Here is an 11862-nt window from a genome sequence, read left to right as displayed (position 1 = left end):
TACTGTAGAGAAATAGAATAGGAAAACTTTTAAACTGCTTAGTATTTTGCAAGGTTTTCTACACTTTCATAAGACTATCATGAATGGCATTGAAGAACAAAATAGTTTATAATTTTCTCATTTGAGAATATTTGGAGCCTAATTACATTTATAATTGGAAACAAAAAATCGCTTCAAGAATCAGGGAGAAATGAATATTCAATGTCATGAGTTAAACATACTTGTCTACAGTATAAACAGTTAGGTAATTAAATAAATGATTTTTATACTGAAAATACATGCAATCAGGGTGGCAACCGAACCGGTAAAACCGGGAAAAGCAGGAAAACGACTTGAAATTGATTTTACCAAGAAAAACGGAAAATTCAATAATTCAGGACAATGCAATTTGTCATAAATCTTCTAAGTTTTGAATGAAGTTGATGTAAGGAGAAGATTTAAGGCTCCTCCAGACTAGGGTGACCATATGCAATTTTTCCAAAGGAGGACAATTCACCCAAATCGTAGCGAAAAAGGAGGACATTTGGTTAAAAAGGAGGACATAAAAAACATCGATCGATTTTTGGTTTTTAAGTTGATTAAAAATATTATATTTGGAATTTTGCACACATGTTGCACACACATGCATGTTGGAAAAAGTTTTTGAAAGAACCAGCAAGTAACTTAGCAAACAAGAGATCGTATAATATTGCGAATAAGTGCACAAAGTGGAGGTCATATACGTACACTTTGCATGAACTCAAATAAAAGCATGTGCCTATATCGCCTCCACCTTACACTTATTCGCTAGCACATGCAACTTTGTTTTAGCTGGGAGATACGACATCTTCTTCTACTTTATTAACATTACATCTCCAGATGAAATATTCCCAACTGTCATTATAGCACATTATAGTCTATATCACTTTCCAATTATAAACTGCCAGCACATTTCTTGTAATGGTAAGATTTTAGCTTCAACTAATTTTGAAATCAACTGTGAACAGAATTTTAACAAGAACAGCTCATCGCATACAATTCTGAAAATTTGTCAATAGATAACTGACTGAACATTAGGTTCTATAAGAACGGAACACAAGACCAGTGAAATTTGTTTCTTGAATGCCATTAAGAATCATAATTTAAGTACATGCCTTGTACATGAGAATGATATAGTTAACTGTATCACCAAGTTCTTAACTGAACTGAAATTTGAAACTGTTCAGATTTAGACTAAAGAAACTCAACTGTTCAGATTTGTTCAGATTTCTATTCCATTCTAGCGAAGACCACATTATCAAGTGATAAAGTGGTCTTCGATTCTAGGCAAGGCATAGGGACTGCTCTTTGCCGCACATATTCAAAAAACGTACCGTGCGATGCGTTCCAAAGGCAATTCGATGGGTGTTTACTCGTAGAAAATTTTGAGAAGCATTTGCATTTTTCCTAATCCATTTTCAAATCCAATCCAATCTAATTCAATACCTATTCTTCTGTTATCTTCGACATCTGTGTTACTGTTACTCAAGTATCTAATTTCCGATATTAACATTGATTTTATTTAAAAACTTAAAGGACAATATTTCATATTAGCATGCAAACACCATAATATGTGCAACGATTAATTTCCTAAATGATCTCTGCTGCAGTAACTAGAATTACTACAAAAGACAGTTATGTTTTTTAAATATCCAAAAAGGAGGACATTTTGGCGCAAAAGGAGGACATCTGATTTTTGATGAAAAAGGAGGACATGTCCTCCTTTAGGATACCATATGGTCACCCTACTCCAGACCTAATCGATTTCATCGCAGCGTAATTCTATCGTCGGGTCGTTGTCGGCAATATTTCATTTACGCTTCCATAACAACGGAGACAGAATCGCAGTTACCAAGCGATAGAATTGCGTCGCGATCAGAGTGGCCAGATTATATTTTGGTAATTCGGTAGCTTGACTGTAAAAAAAGCGGTAGTTATCGGTAGGCCGGAAAAGTTAATCATACACTGAAGCAACTTTCTCAATCAATGTTATGTGGTAGTCATATAATACTGCACTATTGGAATTTCCTATAAAAATTATACTTGAATGAAAACGTGTAATCAAAGTTATATGCAATGCATGTAAAATGTTTGCACAACGGTCATGTTATAATTATATGTAAAAATGGTCAGCTATACAAACACTACACGCATGTGCAGATTATGTGCATAGAACATACAATATATTTTAAATTCTCTACTTGATGGATATGCAAAGCAAATAAGCCTTATTTCTACTGCATATAAATAAGGATGGGCAAGACCAATAAGTTTCATACTACATATTTTAGTAATTTTGGTGTTTTGTACTAATTATTGTATTTAGGAACATGGGTTATATAAAAACATCGTTTTATGTTTTATTGATCAGAAATATACACGTTTTTGTTATATGTAGTACATTAATTCTAAAACAATAAATGGTGCCGTCGATTCTTCTGGCGCTTCTCCCCGGTACCTATTTATTCACGTTCTTTTTGTATTTTCACAGTATCATTTCCTTCGACCAGGGATTTTTTGTGAGGACGTATCGAGGGATATACCACAGACAAAGATATACTGAAGCTCGATACATGCTGAAAAATAAATAAAAGTATGAATATAAGCCGGACATTTAAAAATAAAGCTCAATTACATTTTTTCGGTAAAACCGGCGTCATCTCGGGCGTCATATCGCTGTGTTTCAGAAAAGTTGTATCTTCCATAGTCAACATATTTTCGGCGTCGATGCTGTCGAATTTCTGTAATGCCAAACAATATTGTCGTTTTACTTCACCTCATGATTCACTCAATGTAAAATTCGAATTTAACTTACCACTGATTTTGTAATCTTGTAATCTTGTAATCTTGTAATATCAACGCACCCTCTGACCATAGCCTATCTGCGTTGTATTTAAATACCGCTGAGCGATGCGTCTACTGGGCAACACGTCCGGTGTGCACTGCACTAAGATCTCCTTAGATGCAACCGGACCGAGATCTTACTTAAGGCTCCCAAGGGTCCGTTTCGCTGTGATATGTTGCCATAAAATAGAAATATATGCACTTGCTTTTCTAATCTACGGGAATATTTAAATTTACTAATGATATTGGTTAGTGACAAGTAAACCCGCATAATCATGGACCATACGTAGACCACATCTGTTATAATTGAAGAGAATAAGTGTGATTGTAGCGATGGTCTCACTAATAGTAGTTAACTATAAATGGACAGTCTCATATACTATTTCAACAGCAGCTCAGATGGTAAACGGCCAAACGACCATATGAGTAATAGGCGGTTAAGTATAATTAACATTTAAATCAGGTCGTTTTTTCGAACAAAATTTTCGATGTACCATACATCAGTTGGTAGATGTACAATTGCAGAACTATATAATTACACATCGACAACATGTTATGTATTAACAGTAAGTGTTGATGTAGAGCTGGTATGGTGAATTCAGCTTAAAATTGTATGCTAACAATGAAGTGAATAGTGACAATATATCTTATAACGCATATGTAATTTTGAATATATGGTATGTCGTTTTTCATTATGCGGGAATTCATTCATCGATCAGATTAGAACGAGCTCAGTGCAATTAAAATATAAACGCAATACTTATCTGCAATTCACAGAAGATGTTGGGATTGTCCTTGAAGTAATCACGTTGTGAACACAGACTTCCTGTATTGACGGTGGTTGTTATGAATATGAATACCACTGATGATACCGGAACAATAAGATTTTCTTCATCACTGGTCGTCTGGAAAGATGCAGATACAAGAATTGGGCCGCTTTCAATCGCCGGCCCGCAAAATATTAGTAAGTAATTAATTATACTACAAAGACAAAAATACAGTTCTAATAATTCTGTCTTATTAATGGATATCACACATGCCCATTTGATACTCAACTTAACCAAAAACATATCCTCAATACTTAATAAATTGATAACTGTATATAGTTTCTATTATTGTCCATATATACCTACTATTCAATCTAGGATTCCAAATCGGATAAATTAATTCAGTTGCTAACTAAAAGCTTATCCTCAACGCTTTGGCTGTCAATAGTCTCCACAATATGAACCTTAAAGGTTATAACTTTGTTCAATCCTACATCTGTTTATATTAAAACTCAATCCTAACTGCCCCGAAACCGCTTTCAACACATAACTGCCCCGAGCACAGCCACTACATGCGACCCACAGGACCCCAATCGAGGACGGCCTACACTATACCGTTATGAGCTTACACCCTCTCCTGGGCTGTGCGACGCTGAAAACATGCTCCTAACGTTTGATGCCTAAAAATAAAAATAATTAAACTAATTACACTAAATCTTACACTTTTGATCGAACCCGGCTGACATTCGCGTTAAACAATGTGTTCCATGAGTGCTGATCACTCATGATAACGCCCCGAATCGGCGAATAAAATTCAGTTTAACGCAGAGTTTAAACCCTCTCTTGCGCTAAGTAATGCTGAAAACCTAACTTCTAGGAATTTGATTCGTAGAAACAAATTATACTGAAATTGGTGCGTGGCAAAATAAGTTATACTATTAGCTAATTTAGTTAAACCCTGACTACCCCACATTATACTGGCCCGTTTGGAGTCATCCAGTGGCACTTGGTCTTAGCATTCGTTTTCTTTTTAAATTCTATAACAATTAACCACGCTTACCCCCATATTAGTAATATGTAGAACGAATGCTTGACTATTACTATACTAAGTATAGTAAAAGACCGGAAGTAATAATTGGGCCAGCCACCACCAATTTAACTTACCACTGATTTTGACAAAAAATGAGCGGAACTCGAGAAACATTTTTCTTGCTTATTCGCCATTCAAAAAACACTAACATCATTAGCTGACAGAGCGTTCAAGATTATGCGTGTCGGTTGGAGTTACGTGCTTAGCATATACATCAAACATGTGAAGAGCACATACCTTTAACATGCACTGTTGTCATTATCATTCATATTAGGATCAATCAATCTGATTTGTTTTGTACGTGATACTTATGGGACTGCATATAATGCTGATGTGTTCAGAGACATGTTGAACTTATGGGATATTTCTGATGGAAAATCTTGATAGATTTATTTGAGTGTAATATGAAATATTGTAGATCCAGTTGAAAACTGAACAGAGCTCTCGCGACAATTGCATTTTCTCCCATTTCCGGATGTCGCAACTGCATAGCGAGTAGTGCGCATCTATGCCGTAGCCGTGCACCATCATGCGCATTACTCGCAATGCAGTTGCGACATTCGGAAATGGGAGAAAATGTGATTGTCGCGAGAGCTCAGTTCGGTTTTCAACTGGATTCAACTACAATAGTAATTTCATTGCGTGTTGAAAAATATCTCTTTCAAAATATGTAAATAAACGTACATCTTACAATTGAGAAGTTAGGAGCCATGGTTTATTGTTTATAAGTACTTTCATCATCAAGAGTAAAATCAGTAGTGATTAGGCTCAAACTAATATCAAAATTTAATACAAGCATTTAATACTCTTTTCTAATTCGAATCTGATGCTATAACAGAACAAGGTTTCCCAAGCAATCTTATTTTTATAGTTAAAAATTAGTTTCACTAGTTGTCATCATGACAAACAGTGTACTGAGGGCTTAAGCGGTATGACAGCTTCAAATATTAACTGAACTGATATAAAAATGAATCTAGAATAGTCTCTTGTGAAAATGCATGTTTTTTTCAGTTTCAAAATAAATATCGCCGAACAATCTGAATGATTGCTGATAAAACTTTAAGTATTTCCAAAGCTAGCCACATATTAAGGTCATCCGCGTCATAGCCTTGTGCTTTAACGAGGACAGGAGATCCCTATGAAAGGGGATCTAAAATATTTAGACTGAAATATCCTTTTTCTGTTGATGGATTCCGTCAGATTTTTATCCATAGCCCTGAATACTTGCGAAAATGAATATTTTTTAAAGATTTGTTGTTCACGAAAGGAGTTCTTGGAACAATAGAAATATACAGATAAATCTCTAGATTTCAAGAATAGTTACATCATCATATTTGAATTTCGTTATTATATACCACATATGATTTCTCGCTTAACTTTTCAAAAGGTCCTAAGTAACATTTTTTTCATGATTTAATTTGAGTATTGCAATCAACAGATTAACATGAAATATGTTGATTGCAATATTCAAATTAAATCATGAAAAAAATGTTACTTAGGACCTTTTGAAAAGTTAAGCGAGATTTGACGCTGCAAAGAAATAGCTTGCAATCTAATAAGAATCTCCATATACTTAACAATCCAAAGCAATTACCAAAAAGAGGATTTTGAGGAAAACTAAAAAAATAACATTTTTTGCAGACAATAAACTTCTTTAGCTCCAAATAATTTCTAATTCATTAAAGTTAGCAGAAGTTTTCGTAGAAACATGGGATCCATGATATTGCTGCAAAATATTGAACAAAACTATTTTAATATGTAAATATTTCAAAGTAATAATGATCCTCATGATGATCCTCAAATTATATTTATCAAAGATACAATAATACCACAAGTAGCAGAATTAATAATTATTGAACACTCTGATACTGTTTTTAATCTATTTGTGAGCATTGAACTATGAATATGATGCAAAATGTCATCATAATAGATAAGACCAAATTAAGATATATGGGGCCCTTAGCCGTGAGGTAAGACGCGCGGCTACAAAGCAAGACCATGCTGAGGGTGGCTGGGTTCGATTCCCGGTGCCGGTCTAGGCAATTTTCGGATTGGAAATTATCTCGACTTCCCTGGGCATGTATCATCGTGTTAGCCTCACGATATAGGTAACCTGGCTTAGAAACCTTGCAGTTAACAACTGTGGAAGTGCTTAATGAACACTAAGCTGCGAGGCGGCTCTGTCCCAGTGTGGGGATGTAATGCCAATGAGAAGAGAAGAAGAAGAAATTAAGATATATGTTATACATTAAAGATTCGACCAATTTATGATTAAACTATTCTATACTAGATTGCCTAAGAAATAACTGAAATTGTTCAAATCGTTTATAAAAAAGATTACTATGTTGAACGTGCTTTTGTTTGGCGGGTTGAAAATCGGTAGTTCTCGGTAGGAATTTTGAAAAATCTGTAGTTTTCGATCTCTCGTCTGTGAATCGGTAGGTGAGTCAAAAATCGGTAGGACTACCGAGAAATCGGTAGGTCTGGCCACCCTGGTCGCGATTGTCGCATCGCGTGTATTTGGAGACAGCTTTACCTCAGACAAACAGACGTAACAGCTAGAACAATTTCCTGAAAAAATCATCGCCCAGTTACTTTATCACCATCTCGCGTGCATGTTGCACGAAATGATGTTTAGTACGACATTGTCAACAGACGGCGCTATTGTGAGATGTCAAATCGAAAGGTAAACGATGTGCGCGCCTCTAGGTGTGAAACAAGTAATCAGTGTAATTTAAAACGACCGTTCAGAGCATGAACGATGGGAATTTCATCAGTGTTACGTCTGTTTGTCTGTGGCTTTACTGTTCAACGTTCAGGTTCTTTCACAAATTATTCAACTAACTAACTTAACTAAATTTAATGATTTTGGACCCCTACAAACAACACTTCTCCACCTCCCACCCCCGGTTGGCATGAAGCCGTTTGGCATAAAGTTGTTTGGCATAAAATAATTTGGCATAATGGTCGTTTGGCATAATTGATTAAAAATAATTAAAAACCAAAGCAACACGCATGGTAGTTAAAAGCACCAAACAAATGACTTAAAAACCTCTATGGTGCAAATGGTTCATGAGACGTTTACTCAAAAATATAAACCATTATGTCAGAAATCTTAGAATGAACAATTTTTATACTAAAAACACATGCACTACTTGCGCCTTTGAATTTACCGTCGAGTTCAAAGTAAAGCTAATTATAAATGCGAAGCGCTCTGAAATATTGCGAAATTGTGAATGAAAAATTATTACATCAGTAATATTCGTAAAAAATAACGTAAAGTTGATTAATTATTATTGAGCGTGTTAGGGGAAATGTTACAGAATTAAAAGACTTCAATATTCCATTTTCTTCCACTATAATCACTTTGTACAGGGAATCAATAACTATTTCTTGGATGCGCATGCGATACAAATCAACATTTTGTTAAGAAAATTATGTGAGCCACCACTTAATTGTACCTTGACAGATACGTATTTCGACCTCAACAGTAAGGTCGTCTTCAGTATCTCGTACTTGATTCGAGTCAAACACAAGTAACTTAAACTATTAGTAGGGAAACGGTTCGGCACTTTATCTCATAGTTCCCAATAAAACCAACCGTAACACAACAATTCTTAAACCAGCTAGTGATGGAAAATCTGACTAGAGGTGTAGCAGTGCATAACCCAAAAGGAACCACTTTGAATTGGAAGTGTCCTCACACCGTAAACGCAGTGAGCGTTGATGGGTGCAATGGTTGCTGCCAGAACGCGTCTTTCAGATCAATCGTTGAGATATAAGCCAGGTTCCCCAGGATGGTTGAGATTTGCGGAATCAGATATCCTTCGTTGACCATAATCGAGTTTAGATGTCGAGCATCAAGACAGACCCGGTACTGTCCTGTCTTTTTTTTTACTGCCACTAGTGAATTGTTCCATGGCGAGAACATGGCTTCTTCGATTACGTCTAGCGCAACCATTCTATCGATTTCTCGGTTCACTTCTTGCAACACGTATTTAAAAAAAAGACAGGAACACCGTCTTCGACCAGAGGTCGTACAGACTGAACACTTAACACCTAGACAACGGACATGACACATAGCACCCAGTGGACCAGTGGAGAATTTTTCGATCATGAAGAGTTTCCTCCTTACCGGGGCGGGAATCGAACCCATAACCCATGCGTCTAAACGATTGACGTCGCTAATCGCACGGCCACGAAGCCCACAAATATTGTGACATTGAGTAGTATTTTTGCTTTCTAGGAACCGCGTTTCCTATGTCTATTCGGTGTTCATAGAGGTCCGTCCTACCCAGTGTGCCATCGCCTGCTTTCGGAAACCGTGCTACCACCTTATCCAGACGTCGTCGTTGGCTCTTCTGTTAGTCGCTTTTCTTCTTCATTTGTCGTGCCGTGCATCATGCAGCAGATTGGCTTTACTCCGAACTTGTTCCAAAAGTCCATTCCTAAGACTATGCAATCTGGAATCGATGGAACAAGCAGAGCGGGCAGCGTCTTGTGTCTGTTGTTGTAAGCTATTGGGATCTTCACGTAATTGCTAATCTAACGAATTTAATTCGGCTCAACAAATCTGAAGGATATTCGACTGAATTTGCTCTTCTTGATATAGAGAAAGCATTTGACAGTGTTTGGCATGAAGGTTTGATTGTAAAATTGATGAATTTTAATTTTCCTCTGTACATCATTAAACTGATCCAAAATTATTTATCAGATCGCTCACTGCAGGTAAACTATCAGAATTCTAAATCTGATAGATTACCTGTAAGGGCTGGTGTCCCCCAAGGCAGCATACTGGGGCCCATATTGTATAACATTTTTACTTCTGACTTACCTGATTTACCACCAGGGTGTCAAACATCTTTGTTTGCAGATGACACGGGCCTCTCAGCCAAAGGGCGAAGCCTTCGTGTCATTTGTAGTAGATTGCAAAAAAGTTTGGATATTTTCTCCACTTACTTGCAAAAATGGAAAATTTCCCCGAATGCTTCCAAAACTCAGCTTATAATTTTCCCGCCGAGAGCTTCTTATTTGAAACCTTCTAGCAGACATATTGTCACTATGAATGGGGTTTCAATTAATTGGTCTAGCGAAGCTAAATATTTAGGACTTCTGCTAGATCAAAAATTAACTTTTGAAAATCACATTGAAGGCCTCCAAGCTAAATGTAACAAATATATTAAGTGTCTATATCCACTTATAAACAGAAAATCAAAACTTTGTCTTAAGAACAAACTTTTGATCTACAAACAAATTTTTAGACCTGCCATGTTGTATGCTGTGCCAATATCGACTAGTTGCTGCAATACCAGAAAGAAGGCACTCCAGAGGATTCAAAATAAAATTTTGAAAATGTTTCTGAAGTTGCCTCCGTGGTATAGTACCAATGAACTTCATAGAATTTCTTATATTGAGACATTGCAACAAATGTCCAACAAAATAATTTCCAATTTTAGACAAAAATCGTTGCAATCTTCTATTGCAACGATTAACTCCTTGTACCTTTAGTATAAAATAGGTTAAGATTAGTTTAAGTTGAAAACATTGTAATTCCTACATGGTTCAATTCAACCAGAGTAAATATCCTAACTGCCAGAGGCAATTGAAATGTATTAATAATAACTAAAAATATGACATAGCAAATAAGGATGATAGTGTTAAGAAAACACGGAACACCTAGTCTAAGAGATGAATGCATGTATTAGATAATTAGCAAATAAAATTAGTTGAAAAAAAAAAAGTGATTGCTAATCGGGTGGTGCGTCCCATCCGCTGTCTTTATGCCACCTGAAACTGCTTCTGTATGCAAGCCCAGTTCTTCCACCAAATGTGTGTGACTTCCCCCAAGTAAGGAACAATTCGCACCACTATCAAGTAATGCCGTGAGCTCTCGTCCCAAAACGCTGATAATTGCATGTGGCCTGTTGTCGCATCCGGGATTAATTATTATCGTATCTACAGGGTGTTCAATAAGTTCAAATCAGTCATTGCAATATCATCTGAGCACAGGATATTATCTTTGCTTGGGCAAAGATATTATCTCTAATCAAAGAGCACTCTGGAAAGATATTATCATTTGAGCGTTTGATGATGATCCGGATAGCCAGCGCGGTTCGGGGTTTGTTCGCGTTGCGAAGCTGTTGCTACAACAAAAGCTGTGAAAAAATGTTTCTCCATGACGAACATTGCACTTTGTTTACTGAGCGGATAGATAACTAAGATCGATATCCCATTATTTCATCAGTATCTTTGCTCAAAAGATCGAATGATGGGATGGTTTGTAATGCCTGGTTCAAATACACTTTCAGCTTTAACGTAATAAAGCGTATATATATACCGCTAACCAACACCAACACTAATACAGAATATGTACATTGGGCTTACAAACACATTGATCAAACATTTGTATTCGAACTTATTGAACACCCTGTATGTGTTGTGCGTCCATGTTTTCTGAGGGTTCTGTCAATCTGCGCTGAGAATCCATCCCCTCTTCCATTGGTTCCCCGCTTGCTGGTTTCCCGCGTCCGTGCGGCACGTGAAGCAGCTTCGGAGAGAGTACCCCTTCCTTCCGCAACCATAGCAAAAAAGCACCGCTTGTGGTTTCGTACAGTCCGTATGAGGCGATGGCCTTCTTCGTCACAGTTCCAACAGGTCATCATCTGACGGACAACGTTCTCCCTGGCTTGTTGGACTTCATTTTGGTTTTTATGGGACTGACTTTGCTGCTGCCATGCTGGCTGTTGATGTTCTGCAGTCCATGTTTGTTGACGCTGGAGCTTGTAGTTGCTGTGTCACTTGCGCTGACTGACTGGGGTGTGTTTGTCCTACCTCTTGTCGCCATGCGTCATGTGGTTTCCTTGCATCAGATTGTTGGCTTAAACGCCACCGTTGTTGCTGGCCCGTTTGGTTTTGGTGTTGTCCATTGAACGCTATTGACTGCCGCGCTGTGAGGTATTAGCTCTGCGATAAACCCCCTGTTGTTTTCGAAGGTCTTCTGTCGAATTGGCCCTTCAGTGCATTAACCTGCTGTACAAGATCGTCCATCTTCGTTGCCATTCCTCTTCTTCGTCGTAGTCTGTGCCTTCTTCCGAATTTGTAGCGTATAGCATGGCGGATTGTTCTTCATTCCTCTCGGTGCGT

This window comes from Armigeres subalbatus, chromosome 3 (genome assembly GCF_024139115.2).
Source record: "Armigeres subalbatus isolate Guangzhou_Male chromosome 3, GZ_Asu_2, whole genome shotgun sequence".
NCBI lineage: Eukaryota > Metazoa > Arthropoda > Insecta > Diptera > Culicidae > Armigeres > Armigeres subalbatus.
Note: the sequence above shows the minus strand (reverse complement) of the source record.